The 22,738-nt window shown below is 39.2% G+C and overlaps 1 protein-coding gene across 2 annotated transcripts in view; it reads right to left on the bottom strand.

Annotated features, from left to right (window-relative positions):
- Positions 1–7,866, bottom strand: part of LOC110342156 (glutamic acid-rich protein-like) — a 28,053-nt gene extending 20,187 nt beyond the window's left edge. For both annotated transcript variants that reach the window (XM_021231020.1, XM_021231019.1), the window contains exon 1: positions 7,632–7,866. The gene's annotated coding sequence lies outside the window, so the exon portion shown is untranslated. The remainder of the gene's footprint in view (positions 1–7,631) is intronic.
- Positions 7,867–22,738: the final 14,872 nt, after the last annotated feature.

The following is a 22,738-nucleotide window of genomic DNA, read 5'->3' as shown; positions in this document are numbered from 1 at the left end:
CCTTTTAGAACTGCAATGTAAGACCTTATTGCTGAAGACACTGAACATGTAGGATACAGGGCTTAGAGGAATTGAGGTGGAAAGAAGCTGGAAACCTCCCTGAGAACTAGCTCTCATAGTATCTGAGGTACTGTGCAAGCTGCCAAGGGAGAAAAGCAATCAATAGCTCTACTCAGTTATAAAGCCTATGAATCACACTGGTGATCAGCCTGCTAGTGATGCAATAGTGACACGTTTATCTTTGAAGTAATCAACAACTGTTCAATTATGTTTAAGGCCCACTCAATAGGAGGAAGTTTGCACCAGACATTGTAAACCTAGTTAGTGTCTCCTGGCTGGAGAGGTCATAGACTCTAGAGAACCTACTGCTACTGTTTCCCTCAAAGCACTATGGTTTTCAACTGTATTCTAATACTTGTCCTTATACACACTAATAAGTGTAGCTCTGTCCCTCATCAAAGAAGCACCTTTTAGCAAATATGAAAACTATTGCAGAAATCCACAAGTGATCAATATGCAGAGAATAAATGAATGTGGTTTCCTCAACCTAAACAGATTCATCTACAGTACAGCATGTATACCTAAGAGTGAGCGAACATTGGGGAAAAGGGGGTGGAAAGATTCTAAGAACCAGAGAACCAGTATATCTGCAGCTGCACAGTGTCTTATAGACATATTAGGGATGCTAAACCCATGAGACCATGAACAGTATGGCTGATTAACATACCTGCATAATGACAATGATCAGGCATGCCAACATGGATGAGGGAAATTTTTCAAGGCCTCGCTCCTAGATGAAGAACTACAGTCAATGACTACTAGGGAAGGAGGATCAGTTTCCTCGAAGAATGAGCCTCTTGATGTATTATTCAGTACCAAGCAGTTAGCCCTAAACATGTCTGTAGGACTGAACCCCACAAAGTTATCTGCCCATGAGGGCGGGGACAAGTAAATTAGCACAGGCAGAGATAAAAGGAAGCAAAAGGAAAAAGGACCTCATCTTTTGAAAGCTGGCCATGCTTCTGACTCCCAGCTTGTGTGATTCTCTCTCTCTCTGGTAAATAAATATATTGTATTCCCTATAGCATTGACTATCATAATTACATGTCTATATTAGCAATGCTAAAAATGGAGATTCAGTAGGTATCTATGTTTGTATGTGCCTAGAGGAAGTGCACTGCTAGGAGTAGGCTTTGAAAATTTCATCACATCAACAATAAACATGTGTAATGTGCCAGGTTACTCAGAAATTGTTAATCCCTGAATTCCTTAAGCTTCTTGAATGATGTTTTACATATATATAACTTAGGATGATTACAATAAGTTAGCTTCAGAGATGACTGTAGAGAGTGGAGGAATCTCCGCATGATTTGAGTCCTGAGTGAATGTATATTTTGACATGGGGATGTCCATGTTGAGGACTCCACAGACAATTAACACAAGGGAAGCTGGCAAAGCCATTACTCATATGTTTCAGGCTCAAGAGGAATGGCAAAGCTTTCCTTGGGAGTCAAGCTACAAGACTGATCAGTGTGTGCACAGACTAGCAACTTGCAGCTGCCTCCTTACAGATGTTTACAGCTTGATCCCATCTTCACTGGACTTGTATCTGCGTGTGTGTCCTTTCTTCATCCCCATGTTGCCCCAATGTTTCTAGGACCCAAGTCACTTGGGATACAACAGATTATAATTTGGTATATAGAGCTTGTGATGATGGCCATAAGTCTGCTTCAGAGTTTCATGATCTAGTATTTAAACAGCAACTCCCTCTCAGTAAAACAAATGAGTCAGAATGGGAAGTGCCTTCAGTATTGCCAGGTGACAAGAAACACCACAAGAGTTTCATGGCTATGAAGGTGAAAGCAAGGTTCAGTTCTTTCATATTCAGATGCAGAGAATGAGGCAAGTGTATTATTCTACCTTGTAAAAGTGGAGAATTTTCATGGATGTGTTATGGAAGAAACTATGTTGTTCTTGAAACTACTTTGAGCATGAAACCTTATACCATTGCAGTTCTTTACATGATTGTCACCCTTACCATGTAGAAGCTGTTTTACTCTTCCACTATGTACACATATGTGGGCATGTTTTCACTGCATACTTGAAGCCATATGAAGCATCCTTTACAATGCAAGTGCCATTGGCTGAGTAGAGGAGCTATTCAGCACAGAGATACTAAAAATAAATGTAACTCAGGACATTGAAATGACCAGGGACAAAGAATTCAAGGGACATTCCCTGGTCCCTTGGATTCTCTGTAGTGATTAATGGATCACAAGGCTGGCTGTGTGTGCCCATGTGAATGTTTGAATATGAAATGTAGCCAACACTCCTATGTGTTGAAGTCTTTGTCTCCAGTTGGCGGTGCTATCTTGGAATGTGTTGGATATTTTAAAAAATGGAGCCTAGGTAGAGGAAGTGGATCACTTGAGAGAGAGTATGCTTGTGGGAAAAATCTTGTCTTTGGCCCTTTCTGGAAATGTCTTCTTCTTTCCTAGCTATCATGAGGCAAGAAGCTCTGAGGTTCATGCTCCAGTGCCAGGAAACTGGGGGACCAGGGGCTGGAGGATGAAGAGACTGAGCAGCTCCCTGCAGACGGGACACAATTTATTTGCTAGAACAGGATGCTAGGAAGGTGATGGCCTGAAGGTACCTACACACATGGCCAACACACACTGGCCAGATACATGCTGGCAGAGACACGCATGCACATGGGCCATGCAAAGGCAGGCATACAGGTCTACAGACAGACGCTCAGGCAGGCTGGGGAGGCAAAGGCAAAAACTAAAGCTCAGTCTAAGCCTCTTGTCTCTGATCTGGAGGTCCCATTTATACAAAACCTAAATAAGGGTGGTATTCTGCTGGAAACAGTCATATGACAGATTGCATCACTGTTTACTTTGGGGTTCTCTGGATATCTACTATCAACCATTTTGTGCTGACTGAGAGCCCCCCTCCAGAGATGTCCTACTTCACCTATTTTGTCTCATATAAGGTCTCCAGCCTGCCTAAGCAGAAACTGCTTCTTATAGCCCAACATGTCTGCCACAAGCTTTCACCACCAAGGTAATGCCTTTCCTCATTACCATCGCAACAGACCTGAGCCAACCCCTTGACAAAATCTCTGAAAGAATGAGCATATATGTTAGTTACCTTTATCTTGATATGATAAAATCTTATGGCCAGAAGCAACTTGAAAAAGATTTTATTTGGGCTTATGGTTCTAGAAGAGAAGTCCATAATGGCAAGGAAGATATAGCAGCAGGTGACCAGAGTTGTAAAGTTACTGATCACATTTAATCAAATAAGAAGCTGAGAGCACAAACTGGAAGTTGCATGAGGCTATAATTTTTCAAAGCCTACCCCTATCAGTGCACTTACTCTAGGAAGGGTCCATATCCTAAAAGTCCATACTTTCAGCCAAAATAGTATCACCACCCAGATCCAAGTGCTTAAACATGTGAGACTATAGGGGGGATGCATTTCACATTCAGACCACAACACTCTACTCTGTGTTCCTCACAGATTTGTGGCCATATCATAATGTCAAATGCATTTAGTTCTACTTTAAATGCCTCCATAGTCTTTCAGTCTGAACACTATTTAAAAGTGCAGCCCCTTCAGACTCAGTGTAATTTGGTGATTGTAATTTGCAAATCCTGTAACTCCATGTCAGTATTTGGGACTTTAGTTTTCAGGGGCTTTGATGGCCCAGCATGTCTAGCTTTGCTACTTGCAACATAAATCTCTCTCTTGGCATGGCACTACTCTGAATATGCAGCTTTTCTTGGCATATGTCTCATGTATCTGGTATCCAACCTATAGGGATCTCTAATACAACATAGACTTCACTTTCACAGCTTAATTCAATGGCCTCTCAGAGCCTTCTTGTAGAAAACTCAAGCACTTCCATGTAGTAACTGAACCTCAGTAGCTCTCTGAAACAGTGAAGGATAAATCTATACCTGTACTCATTCTTGCATTATTCATGAACCAAAGCATGTACAACATGGAGTGCATTGTTATGTTTTGGCTGCCATCTTAGAATGGACTTTTCCTCTTTCTACCACATTAGCAATAGATTTTGTGTGTTTATGCAATTGCTTTCTAGGACCCAATAACCCCTCAGGCTTTCTGCTTTCACAGTTAGAAGTTTAGCACTATTGTCATTGTTCCTTTACAGAGTAGGTGACTTCTCCTTAACATGTACATTGTCTTTTTGCAGGATGTCCCTTGGCTGTAACATTAAGATTCCAAGTATTTTTTTCTCTTTTAACTTTTTAAATTCATATCCTATTTTCACTTTTTCAGTTTAGACCTACATAGAGTTGTTAGTGATAATCATACCACAGACTCAATGTTACATTGTCTTGAAATTTCCTCTCAGCACTAATGTCACTCAGGCCCCCACTAGAATGGCTTATTAAGCTCTGCTTAGAACATTTGACCACTTTTCTTATTCAGACTTCTAGAAGATCCCACACTCCTCCATAAAACACCATGGTCAACATGACAGTTAATTTGGCTTGTCACATTGACACACCTTGGAAGAAGGAACCTTAGTTGAAGAATTTCTTCCACCAGATTATCTAGTGACCATAACTGTGAGGCATTTTATTGTTTGTTTATTGATATGAGGCAACTCCCCCTGATATTGTATGCAATACTATCACTGGGCATATGGATCTGGTAGTTGGATGTCAACTTGGAAGCAAGCCAATAATCAACTTTCCTCTACATTTCTTGTTTTTGTTCTTGCTTAAGTTCCTGGCCTGACTTTGGTTGTGACCTGAAGGCAAAAGATAAAATGAAAGCTCTCCTCCCCAAGTTGCTTTTAGTCAGTATTTTAAAACAACAACACAAAAGTTAACTAGAAATATATGTATATATGCATGCATATATATATATGTGTGTGTGTATGTATGTATGTATGTGTGTGCATATCACAACAATAGTTATAGAAAAGAAGGTCCTGAACCTCAGAAGGAGTAAAAGAGACACAAGAGGAAGTACATGGTGGAGAGTAAAGGGAAGAAATTATTAAATTTACTATTCATGTATGAAATTCTAATCTTCTGTGAGAATTGAGAATGGATGTCCTGGAAATGACAGGGCAACTTTATCTATGGCACATCAACAGTATGGCTGTCTAAGTAGGATGTGAACAAGGACAAGACCAAAAATGCATGCTGTTGTGGAAGGGGGAAATTTCATGGGTCCCTGCACTTAGACAAAGAAGTACAGAGAATTAAGAAAGCTGAAAGTGAGAGAATTAGTCTCCTCCAGGGATGAGCCACCTAACTGGTTATACAATACAAAGGGGTTAGTCCTGAAATCACAAACACACATATGTAGTAGTAACAGTAAACAATATATACTTATACATTATACATACATACATACATATATATATATATATATATATATATAACATATATCACAGCTACAAAAGAGGCCATACATTTGATAGGGATAAAGGGGTTAGAGAACATGGAGTGACAAAAAGGAAGTGAGGAAAAGATAAACTTGTATTTTAATTTTAAAATGTTATTTAAAAAATTAAAGCACCTTAAAGTTGGGTTATTTGAATAAATGATAGAGGGATAAAGACAATATTACATGTACATAAAATTGATTATTTCCTTTCCTATTTGTATAGGTAAAGCTTAGGTATATTAATCCAAATAAGATAGTCACAGATATTCAAATAGCTATATCACTCCATATGTATGTAGCATCTAGATTAGTCATACTTGTAGAAACAGAAAGTAGGATTCCCACTGCTATAGGGAGCAGAAAATTGTGAGTTGTTATTCAATGTACATAACACGGTTCTAGAAATCAGTAAAACAGAATCTGTAGTTACTAATGCTTCAATATAGTCTTAAATATTTTTGATGGTAGATCTCATATTTAATATAAATACAGTGAAGGGTCAGTGGTATAGCAATTGCTATATCACATATCTAGTATATGTGAAACACTGGGTTCAATTTCCAACAGTGAAAAAATTAAAACAACCTACAAATCAAATAAAAATTACTGATACTACATAGTAGTGTATGCATTTATATAAAAACAAGTAATAAATTATTGCTACATGTCTAAATCAATTGTGGTTATAATGAAGTCCCATTGACAGAAATTTATTTCTCATATTACTGTAGCCTTGGAGTCTAAGATGAGGGTGTCTGTGTGTTCAGTTCTGGTAAGGATTATCTTCTAGCTTGCTGTTGTCCATCTTCTTATACTAACTTATATACACATTGCAAGCTGAAACACAAGGTAGATAGTGCTCACTTAGAGGTTTTAAAAGGATGCTGATCTTCATGAGTGCTCTGCTCTAATGACCTATCTAAAACACTATCTCCTAACACTAATGCCTTGGGAAACAGAATTTTAACACACAATGTTTGTAATTTTAGTCATCCCACACATAACTCAATGTGTATAATATGTAAAAGTAGGAATTGTGTTATTTTTATTATAAGTGGCTATGACAGTATACAAATTTTTAAAGTGATACAGCTGTTATCATTTTAGTATGGAACTATCTCTTCAAGAAAGGATATATTATAGAACCTGTGAATCCTATTAGTAAACGACCTGGAATTTTGGTCCTTTCAAGGACTATCTTACTTGAATTTTAAAATTACATTTATGTATGTATTTATCATGTGTATGTGTGCATGAATTTGGAACAGTACATGGAAGAACCATATCTATAACAAATGCTCAGCTATATTTGGGCATATATTTCTTCTTATGTACATTTCCCAAAAATATTTGGCAAAGGATTATCAATAACATTGAGTGTCAAACAAATAATGGTGGAATCTGTTGTGTAACACAGTCTATTGCTCTTCCTGATCATTGCGGTCAATGACCCTGATCTACATGGAGAAGTGGAGAGTCCTGACTCCAGTTGTTGACAGCTGATATCATTTAAGCTTGGTCTCTACCTCATTTCTTGTACTTCACATCTGAGACAGCTGATAAGAAAGGCAATTAGGAGAGGTTCAAACTATATCAGCCCTTCTTGTTTTTTTTTTTTTTTACATCGATTGATACTGTAGGGTAAAAGCCATCCGATGAAACAAGCCCCCACCAGAGCTAAGAAACACACTTTAGTCCTGAAACCAGAGCCAATTCACTGACTCTGAAAGCAGAGCAAAAAGTTTAAAAAGGCCAGAGAAAGAAACACATCCTAGCCCTGAAACGAGAGCCAAAAAGTTTAAAAGGGCTAGTGAGAGAAACACACTTTAACTCTGATATCAGACGCAAAGAAACACACTCTGTACCTGACCAAAAACCAACCAATCCCTGAGCAGGAAAAAAAATCCCTGTGCATGAAACCAACCAATCCCTGAACAAGAAACCAAACCAATCCCTGAGCAGGAAAATCAGCCAATCCCTGTCCAGGAAATCAATCAATCCCTGAACAAGAAACCAACCAATCCCTTGGCAGGAAAACCAACTAATTACTGAGTATGAAACCAATCAATCCCTGAGCATGAAATTCAGCCAATATCTGAGCTTGTCCAAGCTCACGTTTTGAAATTCAATTCCTACCCTGAAAATTACACCCTGTTAAAAATGGGCCTTTAAGAAGCCCTATATAAGCCCTGTACCTGTTCAGCTGGTAGATGCTCTTTTCAACTCTGGCAGAGGCAGACAACCTCCTGGATTTTTCTCTCCCAATAAATCTCTTGAGTGAGACTTGGGTGAGACCTTCTTTTGCTGCAAAAATGAAGTGGAGCAGAGAAGTAACAACTTCTGGGAACAGGAGCAGAGTGGAGCCCAGCAGGGCTTTAAGAGTTTCGCCTCGGAAACCTCCCCCTATTGGAGCAGACCAGAGCAGAATAGAACAGTAACACTTTTGCAGGGGAAACCTCCCCCTAGTGGAGCAGAGTTGTTACACTCATGGGGGCCTGAGAGGAAGTGTTACAACATCCCTGGGGAAACCCTCCCTGATGGAGCTGAGCTGTTAAACTGGGGAAACCTTTCCCTGGAGCACAGAACTGTGAGCTGCTAGCTTAGGGTGACTTTGTGATAGTCCTTGACTCCTTACTGCCAGGGTCCCTTTCCATCTGAGCTGCAATACTTAACAAATACTCACAGACATTCCATGCATATGAAATAAAAACATATATTTGGGTCGTTTTACTACTTTCTTGAGCTGCATTAGTTAATTTTATATTTCTGTGATGAAACACCTTGACCAAGACAACTTAAAGAACAAAGGGTTTGTTTGAATTTAGGGCTCAAAATTTTTTAAGAGTCTGTCACTACGACAGCAAAGGAACATGGGATTAGGCAAGCATGGCAGCTGGAGCAGCATGCTTAGAGTTCATGTATTAAAACAAGCAGGAAGCTGAAAGAGCGCTGAGAATGATGTGAAAAATTTAAAACCTTACATCTAGCCCCCAATGACATACTTCCTCCAACAAGGACACACCTCCTAAACCTCCCTAAACAAGACTATTGACTATGAACATTGTATTCAAATGCTTGAGACTTTAGCAGACGTCTCAAAAAACACACAAGTCATTTTTAGATTATCTAACTCTAACAAAAAGTATCATTCTGTAGTAATGAAAACTTCACTCTTTTATATGGTGCTACCATCTGTATTCATCTCAGAAACAAAAGTTCCATGTCAGTCCACCCTCTGTCTATGGGGTAGCCAAAATAAACAGGGATTCTTCTTTCTACACTCTATCCCCTGAACACAGGCATCCTGAAAGGTCTAAGTAGCATTCATATCTCATTGTCGAATGCCTCCTAATAAAATTTCATGAGAAAATATTCACCCCATAGTTTTATGATTTACAAGACCCCCCCCCAGCTTATCACTGTAGAAACTGGAAAGCAGAATCGCACAGTAGGTTATTGAAAGTTACTTTTTTGTTCATCTGTTGTTTCTCTGAGCCTTAGATTCTTCCTACTGGGGACATAGGAGATATAGCCAAAGAGGATCATGATTAAAGTTAGTTTACTGTATTTTTAAACAAGCCAGAATTTCAAAGTATTGTTTCTGAACTGGAACTTCAAGCAAGACTTAAGCAAGAATATTAGTCAGATTTTCTATTACTGTGGCAATGTATCTAAGACAAAATATGTTAAGAAAGTTGTTAGTATTCAGGTTTCTGTACAGGCCTATCCTTAGGGTTCTGACAGACTATATTGTCAGCTGTAACCATTAAGAGCACCACCTGTGCACATTCACTATGTTCCCTTTTATAAGGGAGCTGCCCTTCTCCTTCCCTCCCTCCCTCCCTCCCTCCCTCTCCACCCAGATTTTCTGGGTTATTTTTAATTATGGACTTTTAACATCAGCATCTTTGCAATTGTGGAAACCATCATTTGTCTTTAGAATGGTTCTGTCTGGGCGTGTAAGTTCTCCCACATCTTTAAATTAGTCATTCCTTTCTCTTTTCTCTGATCACAAAAAAATTATCACCTGCTGATTCTTCCAGCAGCTGTCCTCATGGAACTGATAATATCCCCATAGAATCAACTTAAGTCAGACATTTGACACTGCTTGAAAAGGCTCTATTCTATAGGGAACTTTTTCCTTAAGTTGTTATGACCCCGCAGTTTTCAGATGCTTTTAAAACTTTATTTTAGTAAGTGACCTGACTTTACACAGTCATTCTTTTAAGGAACATTTGCATGCTATGAATTACTCCATCTATATCCAGGGAGAAATAGTTATGTGTTCCCTGAAGTTTCCTGGGTTATTTGAATTTGTAGAGTAGACTGAGGAACACTGTTCTAGGAAAACACTGAACATGTGTACTAAAGATATGTGCCAGGAAAGTTACTGTATTAAAGTAACAGGGAATGTTTTCAAATGCCCCAAATTCTCACTGGTATGGCATTGAATATATTGCAGTATATTCCTAGAACATAGTGGTGTTCAGTCATCAAAATTGATTAATAAACATAAATATCTGAACAGGACTATAACACACACACACACACACACACACACACACACACACACACACACCAAGTACCATATACTTGAAAATCGAATGAAGATTGTATTTTAAACATTATTGTGATGACTTAATTAAGTGGCGACTGTAGGTTCTCCTCCAACTTTGATTTATGAGAAGGTTTGGAAGGAGGGAATGGAAGGGGGCAAATTATGTAATTAAGTAATAATCTCAAAAAATAAAATACATAATGTAAAAATCTTATTAACTTATGATAGTTAATTTTGGTTGTCAACTTGATTGCACCTGGAGTCAACTAAGATACATGCCTCTGGGAGGGTCTATAAGGATATTTCCTGAAAGGATTAAGAGAGAGAAGAGTTTCCCAGAGTGTGGTCTGTGGAGGCCCAAATATGGGGAGACTAAAGAAACGATCTGTTGGGGTTTTGCCCACTGTGGGGAACTGGAGAAGCCTCGAGTAAATATATAAAGGATGGAGGGAGTTCTAAGTAAATGTGAATTGTTTGAGCCTGGCTGTGGTTAGTGCATCTGCTTGGTTGCTCCTGCTGTTACCATTATTTGCTGGGATTGGAATCCATCTTCTTCAGACTTCCAATGTACAGTGAAGATGTGAGGCTCTCTGGGAGTCCATCAGGCCTTCCTTGCCAGATTGCTGCTGCTAAGGCATCTAGCATTGTGGACTGAGAAGCTACTGGGTTCCTAGCTTCTTGAGGGTGCAGATGGTCCTTATAAGACTACCCAAACCCTCTCATGTAAGTCAATCTAATGAATCATCTTGAAATATATACTAATTTTATTGGTTTTCTTCCTCTAGAAAATTCTGACTAATAACATTTGTTAAATATAAAATGTAAAAAAATTGCTATGTGATATCCTACCAAAAACAATCTGCAAATTTAATGATAGTCGTATCAAAAATCCAACACAGTCCTTTACAGAAATTGGGAAGAAAACAGTCTAAAACTTCATAAGGAACCTAACAACAACAACAAAAACAGAAGAGCTAAAATAATCTTTACTTATAAAAGAGCTGCTGAAGGTATCAACAACCCAGGTTTCAAGTTGTAATATAGATCCAGCATAGTATTGACATAAAAACAGACATGTTGATCAATAGAATTGAATTGAAGACACACAAACCTATGGGTACTTGGTTTTTGACCAAGAAGCCACAAATGCACACTGGAGAAAAGACATCATTTTCTACAAATGGTGCTGGTCAAACTTTATGGCTGCATGTCGAAGAATGCAAATAGATCTATGTTTATCGCCCCATACAAAACTCAAGTCCATGGGAGCATGGGGAGGGGAGAGGGAGTTAGGAGAAAGAGAAAGGGAGAGGAAGACATGAAGGAGCAGGAAGTTGAGTCTTGAGACAGGGGTGAGGGGGGGAAGAATAGAGGACAGCAAGAAAAGAGATACCATAATAGAGGGAGCCATTATAGGTTTAAAGAGAAATCTAGCACTAGGCAAATGCCCAGAGATCTACAAGGATGACACCACCTAACAATCTAAGGAATAGTGGAGAGGCTACCATAAATGCCCTTCCCCTATAATGAGATTGATGGCTACCTTATATGCTATCCTAGAGCCTTCATCCAGTAGCTGATGGAAGCAGAAGTAGACACCCACAGCCAAACACTGAGCTGCATTCCTGGAATCCAGTTGCAGAGAGGGAGGAGGGATGAGCAAAGGGGTCAAGACCAGGTTGAAGAAACCCACGGAAAAAGCTGACCTGAACAAGGGGGAGCTCATGGACCTCAGACTGATAGCTGGGAAACCAGCACAGAACCGACCCAGATCCCTTCAATATGGGGGTCAGTTAGGAGGTCTGGGCAATCTGTGGGGTCTCTGGTAGTGGATTAGTATTTATCCCTAGTATAATAGTGGACTTTGGGAGCCCATTCCACTTTCTCAGCCTAGGCACACGGGGAAAGGCCTAGGCTCTTCTCCAAATTATCTGACAGACTTTGAAGATCACCCATGGAAGGCCTCACTCTCCCTGGGGACCTGAAAGGGGATGGGATAGGGGGTTGGTGGGAGCCAGGGGAGGAGGGGAGGGAGAGGGAACTGGGATTGACATGTAAAACAAGCTTATTTCTAATTTAAATAAAAACCCCACAAAATTCAAGTCCAAATGGATGAAGGATCTCAATATAAGACCACATACTCTGAATCTAATAGAAGGTAAAGTAAGGAATAGACATAAACTTTTGTATATGGAATTGTTTACTCAACAGAGTACTGTTAGCATAGGCACTAAGACCAACAATTATTAAATGGGACCTAATGGAGCTGAAAATCTTCTGTAAGGCAAAGGACACTGTCATTTGGGAAAAGCAACATCCCACAGAATAGAAAAATATTTTTACCAATTACTTATCTGATAATGAGTTAGAATCAAAAATATATAAAGAACTAAACAGACAAAGAACTGGAGACATTGAAAACAGTCTTAAGAGAAAAATATAGCTTGGCAGTGGTGGCACATGCCTTTAATCCCAGCACTCGGGAAGCAAAGGCAGGCGGATCTCTGTGAGTTCGAGGCCAGCCTAGTCAACAGAGCGAGTTCCAGGACAGGCTCCAAAACAATACAGAGAAACCCTGTCTCGAAAAAAAAAACAAGAAAAAAGGAAAAAAAGAGAAAAAATATATAGTTCTAGGTGCCTACATTTAAAAGTCAGAAAGATCAGAAATGATCACCTAATGACACAACTGAAAAAGTTGAAGAAAAAAACAAGAACACAACAAATGCAAACCTAGTTGATGTCAATAAATGATAAAAATCAGATCAGAAATCAATGAAACACAAAGCAAGCAATACAAAAAAAATTAAAGACCTAAGAGTTGGTTGAGAGGATAAACAAAATTGACAGAACCATGACTTAACTGATAAAAAGAGATGACAGAAATGACCAGAATCAGAAATGAACAGGGAAAAATTACAACACACAATGAAGAAATACAGAATATTATACAGGAATATTTTTAAAACTTATACCCCATTATGCAGGAAAACTTAAAAGAAATGGATGAATTTCTAGATTTATCCAAACCACTGAAATTAAACTATGAAGAAGTCAGAAACCTAAACAAAAACCTTAATAAATAAGGATATTTTAATAACAGTGAAAAGCCTTCCAGCAAAAAAGGGGTTAGTACCAGATGAATTCACTGTACACTTCTAACAGACAGTCACACATCTACAGCAAATCCTTCATAAACTATTAAGAAGGAGGAGGAAGAGGAAAAGAAGCAGTATGAACAGAATGAATATTCCAAAATTCCTTCTATGAAGTCAGTATCACTCTAATGCCAAAACCAGGTAAAGACACAACAATAAATAGAAATGAATAGCACCTAAAAATGCCAGTACCAGACATGAAAAGCTTTCTTTAACTTACTGACCAAGGCACTCCAGGAGACTCTCAAAACATGTAACATTTTGATATTGCTCTTTGTTCCCATCAAGAAGTGACTGAAGACACAACGCACTTCAGACACAGGGCTCAGAGACTCCTGAGCTGGAACTGACCTAAGAGCCACCTCCCTGAGTACCAGTTTTCATAGTACCAGCAAGTGCCATGCAAGCTTCAGGAACCATTCTATCTAGCAATGAAGTTCACAAACCCCTAAACAACAGGGATGACACAATAACCCAAGGTTGCAATAGTGGCACACCTGTCTTGGCAGTAACCAGCAGCTCTCTAATTGGACTTAAGACCCATTCAACAAGTGATAACCTAGCCATCTCCTTAGGGGTAGTGAAGTTATGGATCTTGGAGAACATGCAACCACTATTTTACTAAACCAGCATAATCTCTAACAACAATATAAACATCTGTTCTTAGTACTAACCCCTAATCAAGAAAACTCTCCTTTCTAATAAAGACCACAACTGATCAAAATACAAGTTGTGGAGCCCAGTACCATTGGATACATCTACAAAACACTCTGGCTCCTAAGGCTTAAGGAGCACTGTGGAAGAGGTGGCAGGAAAATTAGCAGCCAGGGGATCAAGGAGTTTACTGGGAAACTGTGTTTCCTAGTAAAGTCAGAAGATACACCCACAAAGTCCCACCAACATGACCTCCTAAACGTGAGCTGGAAGGGAAGATACCAATAGGCATTTGAAAGTAGATGAGGGAAAGCCCTACAGGCAACTAGGGAATGCTCAGAGTGGGAGAAATAGTCTTCCCCAGAGAAGGCCCACCATTTGGATACAGAATACCAAATGTTCAGTTCTGAGTATGTACATATAAATAACATCGTACAGAACAAATAAGTTTGGGAGGACGGGATAAGTGATGTAATTATATTACAATTCAAAAATAAAACACAAAGTTTAAAGTTGTAGATTTACATATGTCATCTTTACACATCATTTTCTTGAGTTAACCCTTCCTCCCTGCCGCACAGAAAATTTAGTTCAAATATGACCCCTTTGATGAAGCCATCTGTCATTTCCATAACTAGACTCAGTATCTCCTTGTAACCTATGCCTGTAGATTCTTTCCCTGACACCTTATTCTATCACTAAACACAATCTGTTTCAGTAACTCATTTCTGAGGAAATGAATCGAAGTGAGGATCATGTTAAACAAATAGAACCAGACTCAGAAAGTCAAGTATTGTGTCTTTTATCTTGTATAGACTCTAGGTCTAATAGGAAATGAATTGGGAAGAGGAATTAACAGAAAGTAAGTAGGAGATCAATGGGAGGGGAGAGACATACAGGTTTGGGTAATGGAGGCATAAATTTAACTGAAGTATGTGACATACATATATAAAAATACAGTAAGAAACCCCACCATATTATTCAGTTAATGTGCATTAATAAAATTCATTTATGTATATCTTACTAGTCCCATGTGAAAAGAATATACAAGAAGCCCCTCCTACACTGTAAGTAATATATTAGATTCAGCTGAAGCAGAGTAAGTGGAGACGAGGTCTGGCCTGAATATATTCCAAGAGCCTTGGCGATTCTAAAGCATAGCCAGGGTAAAAAACATTTCTTTTGGCTTGAACCCTGTGCGAAAAAAGATTCCTCAAATTTGAGTCAAGACTGCTTTTGTTACCATTTGTTTCTAGCTTCCAGCAACAGAAATAGCATGAAGCTGGTGGCCTATTCTGTGTTATCCTGGAAAAACACCAGTAGCACTCCTGTTAATATTAAACTGAGGCCATCCATTTCATAAGACTATTAAGGAACCAAAGGAAGTCACTGTCAGAAGCAGAAGTAGTGACAGCTGCAGGCTCTTGAAACAGTTAAGTTACATGTTTTTCTCCTTATCATAAGAAGTTAGAGTTTCTTGAAAGTCTGATCTGTGCAGAAAGAACCCATGGGATTTGGGGTTTGACTATTTGTATGTAGCGTCACCTTGAAGAAAATGATGGATAAGATCTAGAAAAATTTATGTTATTTTCTATGAACAGAAACATACAAAATTGTGTGACATTTTCTTAGTTGAGTGTGATGGATAATTTTGCATGTCAGCTCAATTTGGCTCTGATACCTTGGTTGTGGTTACCACCCTAGATGCTGCTGTAAAGTTGTTATTTTGATGTAATTTATGGTTCACTAAGACTGTCAGTGACTACATTTCATTTGAAAGTCTATGGAAAAATAAGGAAATCTGCCTCTAGACCACTTTGAACTTAACAATGAAAGATCAGATTGTTCTTTGGGTTCCAATCCGATGATCTGCTTGAGTTTCTACTTGCCAGACCCCAACACACACACAATTTATCTCTTTTCTCATTATATATGTATAATATTTCTCCAGATCTTCCTAATACATGATGAACATTTCTTTGAAGTTAAATGTATTATTTTTCTGTAACAAACCATATCGATTGATCATAATCATGCCACCCCTTTAATAGTGTCTTACTTTATCTAGTAACTACTGGGCAAGTTTAGTCACTTTGGAAGTTTTTCTTTTCCTTTTATATGAATGCATTATCCAAATTGAAATTGTCATTTGTCTTATTCTAAATACTCCATGATTTAACTAATAACGAAGTGAAGGAATTGCTCATGTAGTAGTTTCATGCCCAAAGGTAATTTACATCTGTACATAGTGGCTTCTGCTAATATTTCAACACTGGCATTTATCCATTCCTACTACCATTGGCTCTGTCCTGACCTGACCTTCAGAGGTGCCCCTTTACTCCATTGTCCCAGTGCCAACTTATCTTCCACTCCTTTGCTTGTCTCTCAAATCTTTAGGCAGGGATTCATATCTACTCTCCCTACATCATACAATGTTGTTCTCATGCACATGTGTGTCAATACTTTTTATAACTGTTGCTATTTTTCTAAAATAATATGTCTGATTCGTTGCTTGTCTGTGTAAGGTTCTAGACTTTCAGATGGAAGACTGGTAAAGAAAGATCCTTGTTGCCTTAACTTTCCTAGTGAGATGCTAATAAATATCTATTCACCCTAGATAAATGCCAGACAAAAGAGACAGTCCATCCAAGTCTATCTTGGTGAACCAATGAATTCTCTGGGATTGTTTAAGAAGCAGAGATGAATAGTTACTTCCAAAAATGTAGGTGGTCTTAGAAGAGCTGAAGAGCTGTATCACTGAAAGTTTTCACAACAACACAGCTGATGACCTCCCTAGTACCATATATATAGATGAAGTCCCCCTTCTCTACCTCTTAATGCACTGGGGCACCTTTGGAGCCCATGTGAATGCTGAAACAGGTGGAACAGATAAGGGAGTGAGTGGCTGTACTATCAGTTGAGAATCTGATGACAACACTTCTTTCTATGGTGGAATTTTAAAAGGCCTGATCCTTTGAGGGTTGTCGTGATGGGTGTCATTTCAAGAAGGTAATGTCTATGTCATGTGCAAAGGACAGCGTTTTACAATGCTTCACCCTTCCTTGGGTTTTGCATTCATTTTGCTCCCTTACCCAGGAAAAATCTTGCATTTTTGGAGAGCTTAATACAGATGTATGGTTGTTGTCATCCATTTAGAGTTGGATACTGGATTGCTATATTATAGCAATGTGTGTTTATGCTCAGTAGCAATTTGACTAATTATGAGCCTTTGAAGTAACTGGCACGAATTACATAAAGAAGGTTCCCTGACTGTGGTTCAGAGCAGCAATAATCTTTGGGCTTCAAAACAAATGCTTAGAAAGCAATTAGGCAATTTGACAGGCATGTCATTTCCACTAACCAAAACAAGAGCTGTAGTTTGTGCACTATGGCATATGATCTCCCCGCTTCAGGTCTTTGTCTTACAGTACCAAACATGGGGCTTCTCATGTGGGGCAGGTCTTAAAGCAGTGATTCACTCAGTACTCATACTCTCCTCCCCCATCCCTCCCCACCTGATCTCTCATGTTCCCATCCTCACCCACCCCCAGTCCACCACAAAATCTCTTCCATTTCCCCTTCCCAGGGAGATCCAAGCTTCTCCCCTTGGGCCCTCCTTGTTACCTAGCTTCTCTGGTCTGTGGATTGTAGTATGCTTCTCCATTACTTATGAGTGAGTACGTACCATGTTTGTCTTTCTGGGTCTGGGTTACCTCACTCTGGATGATTTTTTTTTCTAGTTCCATCCATTTGCCTGCAAATTTCAAGATGTCATTTTTTTACTGCTGAATAATAATCCATTGTGTAAATGTACCACATTTTCTTTATTCATTCTTTAGTTGAGTACTGGGAGCCTTTATAATTTATTACAAAAGTAGCAATTAATATTCTAGGTATCAACCCAGAATATTTGTTACTATGAATTTAGCTGTATATAGAATATATACTGGGTGCTTTGAATTCTCAGGTAGGCCCCAGAAAAAGGAATTCTTTCTCACCAGGGTGTCATCAATAAGAGCTGCAGCCTCTGGAACTCACACTACATATCCTGTGATATAGTGCCTGGAAGTCCTCTTTAATCAGTTAACAGCATGTTTTGCAACCCATGCCTGCCCCCTTAGTCTTGAGGTACAGGCCAGCTTTTCTCAAGATTCTATTGGCCTTCCTGAAGGTAAGAGATATGCATGCTCTGTTATCAAAGAGCTGTTAAATGTGCCCTGGGGTAAAAAACAAACAAACAAACTAGAACTTTTGTGGGATGAAGAGGAACTTTTGGAGACTTTTTAGAAGGAACTTTTAGAGAGTTTTTAGAAAGAACACTGGGAGATATTGGTGGGGTTTTTTTTTTGGTTTTTCAAAACAGGGTTTCTCTGTGTAGCTTTAGAATCTTTCTTGGAACTCCCTCTGTGGATCAGTCTGGCTTCAAATTCACAGATGTCCTCCTGCCTCTACCTCTTGAGTGCTAGGATTAAAGGCTTGTGCCACCACCACCCAGCAACTCTAGGAGAGTTTTTAAATTAATTTTTATTTAAATTAAAAACAATCTTATTTTACATACAAATCCCAGGCCCCTCTTCCTTCCATCCTCCCACAATCCCTACTGACCCCCCATCCCATCCCCCATCCCATTCAGGACATCAGTCTTAGCAACAAGTACCTTTATCTGTTGTGCTGTCCCACTAGACCCACACTCATTCCTTATGTATCATTAAGCATAGCCAAAGGCTCCTGAGGATTTCCATACCCCAAAGAACCTAGGCCTGATCTCATAGCAAAGAGTAGCAGGGGAGACAATAACATGCTCTTCCTATTTCACTTGGATCTCACAGACTAAATTCTGCTATGGTAGCAGGTCTCTGTTTCTCCATTGGCCATGCCTGGCTGCTGAAGTATACATGAATGGGTGAACAGTCTCTACATGTAGTAGAGTAATATACACAAGATACTCTGGGGAATAATTGTACAACCTTATGTCAAATGCTATCCCTCTCACTTGCACTATTCTATTTCCATATCTATCCACATTTGGCCATTGCCTTTGATGTTTCCTAAAGGCTGCAAAGTACAACTAGCTCTGGCATCCACCCAAGTCCACACATTCCATGCACGGTATAAGGGGAACAATACATCTATAATTCAATGTCTACAGTAGCTTCTATATACTAAATCCCCTTCCTCTGCAGCAACTACCACCATAGGAATAACCTCTATGTGTTTGGTAAATTATGGCACCCCTGTTAAATCACTAATGACATACCAAAGAAGCAATCTTATTTAAGTCCAGTTTGCAAACCACTGAGTTTATGGAGCTCACTTACCACAACATGGGTAAGGGTTTATGAACAACAATGTATATAAGCCCTAAGCAGCTGTGTAACCAAAAGTCCTATTCTAGCATGGGGCTGACTTTTTAGATCACCCCTCTTTGGGGGCTGACCCACCTTCTAGGGCCTGACTTTTTAAATCACCCCTCTTATCTTACTTGCTGGCCAGCATTTGAGTGTGATTCTTTAGCAGTTTCTCTTCTTTCCTGATCTCGGGGGGGGGGGGGGACCTCCATCTGTATCAAGCTGCTGGTGTGTTCATGGCTATGGCACTACCATACTTCACAAAGATCCGAGGCTCAGGGCTAAGGATGTAAAATGAAGACAAAGACAGCAGCTCATTCTTACAAGGAGAATGATGTTTATTATTACAAGGATGGAGCCTTAAATACCAAAGGCAGGCATTGTGGAAAAATCACCGAGGTCAGAAACCTATGCTCCCAGGGTCATCCAGCAAAAGGTGGGCCCAAAACAGGAATTAGCATTTAGACAAAGGATGGAATACAGGAACTTTCAAGCAGGCATTACTGGGAGGAGGGGATGAGAAGTGTTTTGCTAAAAGCAGAACCCCCATGGGGGAAGGGTGCAACAAATCCACAGTCTCCTATATATTCTATCTTACTCTGAGACCAGGGTTATGTACAACTGGGCAGTGTCTATAATATCAGTTGAGGGTCTGATCACAATAACCCTTTCTGTAAGGGAATTTTAATAGGACAATCTCATATCTCATGCAGGTATTCAAGGTTATTTTGAATTCAAGATGGTAACAGTCTTGCCATGACTTAGAGATCAGTACATCACAACAATCACTAAATATATCTGGCAGCTCCTTTAGTCTCTCCATTTAGGACTCAGCCAAGTTAAATGGAAGAGATAATGTAAGAGCAGGTTTCAAGTTCCTTTTTTAGAGTCTGTTAGTTTAATCTGTGCTTCAAAGTAGGTGAAACAGAAGTGCCATTTATACACATAATATGACATTTCTTGGAATGTGGGGAACATTCTTTACCAGAGAACTGAGTTAAGGATCTCCTGTATATACACCAAAGTGGAAGCTATATTTGAGACCCATGTACAGAAGTAAATAAGAACAAAGGCTTTTCTAAATCAGTAGGACTAACCTGAGGAACTATGCATTATAAGACATGGACAGTAATAGTAATGCATACATGAGGTACAGGGACACTGAAATATCAGAGAAATCATTTACTTAAGAAATCAACAGCCGCCGGGCGGTGGTGGCGCATGCCTTTAATCCCAGCACTCGGGAGGCAGAGGCAGGCGGATCTCTGTGAGTTCGAGGCCGGGCTGGACCGATAGCCTCCAAAACAATACAGAGAAACCCTGTCTCGTAAAAACCAAAAAAAAAAAAAAAAAAAAAAAGAAATCAACAGCCTCCTGCAATAAGAGTGAAAGTGACTTTGAAATTGATAATCAAATATTATATCATGAAGAATAAGCTATCAAAACAACACACACAAATGTTTCCTTGGTTTCTGCGTTAAGTTTCCTGAGTGTACAGAAAACCCACTCTGAGTTAATGAATAGAGCAAATGATCTTCATTCTGGGTGTCAACTTGACTTTGTGTACTTCCCTCACAATCCTTTTCAATGCAGATGTTAGATAGAAAACCATGGCAAATTCCTTGAAAGACAGGGTTAAGTAATGTGGGGAAAATAAATCAGTCTGAAGCAAGATTACCTAATTTTGGAGAAGAGTGTTTGATTTGGAAAACATTTCCCACTATGAATCCTTTTCCAAAGAAAAAAAAAGTAAGCCACTGGAGGAAAGTGTAGCAAGCTGGTGTTTTCGGTTATGGCGCTACAACACTTCACAAGGATCCAAGCGAAGGGCTAAGGATGTAAATGAAGACAAAGACAGCGGCTCATTCTTGCAAGGAGAATGGCGTTTATTTTAACAAGAGTGGCAGGCATGGTGGGAAACCACCAAGGTCAGAAACCTACGTTCCCATGACCCTCCTGCAAATGGTGCGCCAAAAACAGGAATTAGCATTTAGAAAATAAGGATGGACAGAAAACAGGAACTTGCATGCAGGCCTTACTGGGAGGAGGGGACAAGAGGTATTTTGCTAGAAGCTCCTAGTAACAAGCTGGTCAACAGACCCCCATGGGGAAAGGGTACAATAGGAAAGAAGTAGAGAACAAATGTGATTTGGAACAATTTGTTCTTTCTTTATATTTTCTACAGTACGTCTTTTATTTTCTTGCACATATTTATTTTAAAAATAAGTGATATCTTAAAAAGTAATCCATGTTTATAGATTGGAATACCTAATATTTTAAAGATGACATTTCCACCAAAACTAGTGTACAGATGCAAGATAACGTCCACCAAATTCCAAAGGTAATTTTTTCATTTAAAATTAATTAAATTTGGTCTAATTATGCCCATATGCACATGGATGTGAGGCTATCCACTGGGACATAGAAAAACTGCCAGTGGTTGCACCTTCAAATAGTCGATATCTCCTCAGCTGGGGTGCATCTTGGGAGCTCCTCCCCTCTTCATGCCACAATTTTGAACTGGCTTGATCTTGTGCAGGTAATCACTGGTACTTTGATTTCATAAGTGCACCAGCCATGTCATGTCTAGATGACAGCATTCCACCACACTCCTCTGGCTCTCACATTTGTTCCACTTCCTCTTCCAAGATTTTCCTGAGTCTTGGCAGAGTTAGGAAGCTCATTTAAAAATCTCAACTATGACTGAACACTCTCTGTCACGTTTTTCTCAGCACTTTGAGCAGTAATGAGTCTCTACAGTAACTGCTACCTAATGTGATAAACTTCTCTGCAGAGGTCAATTTTTGAGGAAAAAAAAGTCACCCTATAATTCCCATGGTGTATCAAAGGACTCAAACTAATCAAAACACCTTAGGAAAGGACTTTATTTTTAAGAAATGATGTGAGAATTTTTTGAGACTTTTTTGAGGCAGAGTTTCTCCATGTAACAGTCCTGGCTGTATTGTAACTGACTCTGTAGACCAGGATAGCCTCAAACTAAAAGATCTCCTCTGCCTCCTGAGTACTGGGATTAAAGGTGTGTGCCACCACTGCCTATTGAGAAATTTTTACATCACATGCCAAATGATCTGGGAAGCAGAGAATTGATGTCTTTCGTAAAGAGGCTTAGAAACTTTGTTAACAGTGAAGCTTTCTACCCATTAAGTCAGTGCTCTCCAAAGTATGACTATAGCTCAGAGGTGGCCAAGAAGTCTCACTGAGAAACATAAGAAAAAAGATAGAAGTACATTTATCTCTAGCAATCTGTGAAAGCTCACAGATAGTGGCTATATACATTGACACAAGTGTCTTCACTTAGCTTTTAGACTCCAGAGATCTTGTAATGAGGGGACAATTTTGGAAGTCTTTAAACTGATTAAAAATAATTATAGTTGATCTGTGCCAAGCTTGTCAAATATATGGATGTATCATCTAGTTTTTTTTTTCAGTGAAATCAGTAACAACAAAATGGACAACTGCCTTGAGATTCCTACAAAAATCTTTGGACAGAATAGAATTCTAGTAATGCAAATGAAGCAAATGGGAAAATGGCAAAGATGACACATTTTCTATTCATAGCACAGCTC

This window comes from Mesocricetus auratus, unplaced genomic scaffold (assembly GCF_017639785.1).
Source record: "Mesocricetus auratus isolate SY011 unplaced genomic scaffold, BCM_Maur_2.0 Super-Scaffold_100003, whole genome shotgun sequence".
Lineage (NCBI taxonomy): Eukaryota > Metazoa > Chordata > Mammalia > Rodentia > Cricetidae > Mesocricetus > Mesocricetus auratus.
Note: the sequence above shows the minus strand (reverse complement) of the source record. Positions and strands in the feature narration are given on the sequence as shown.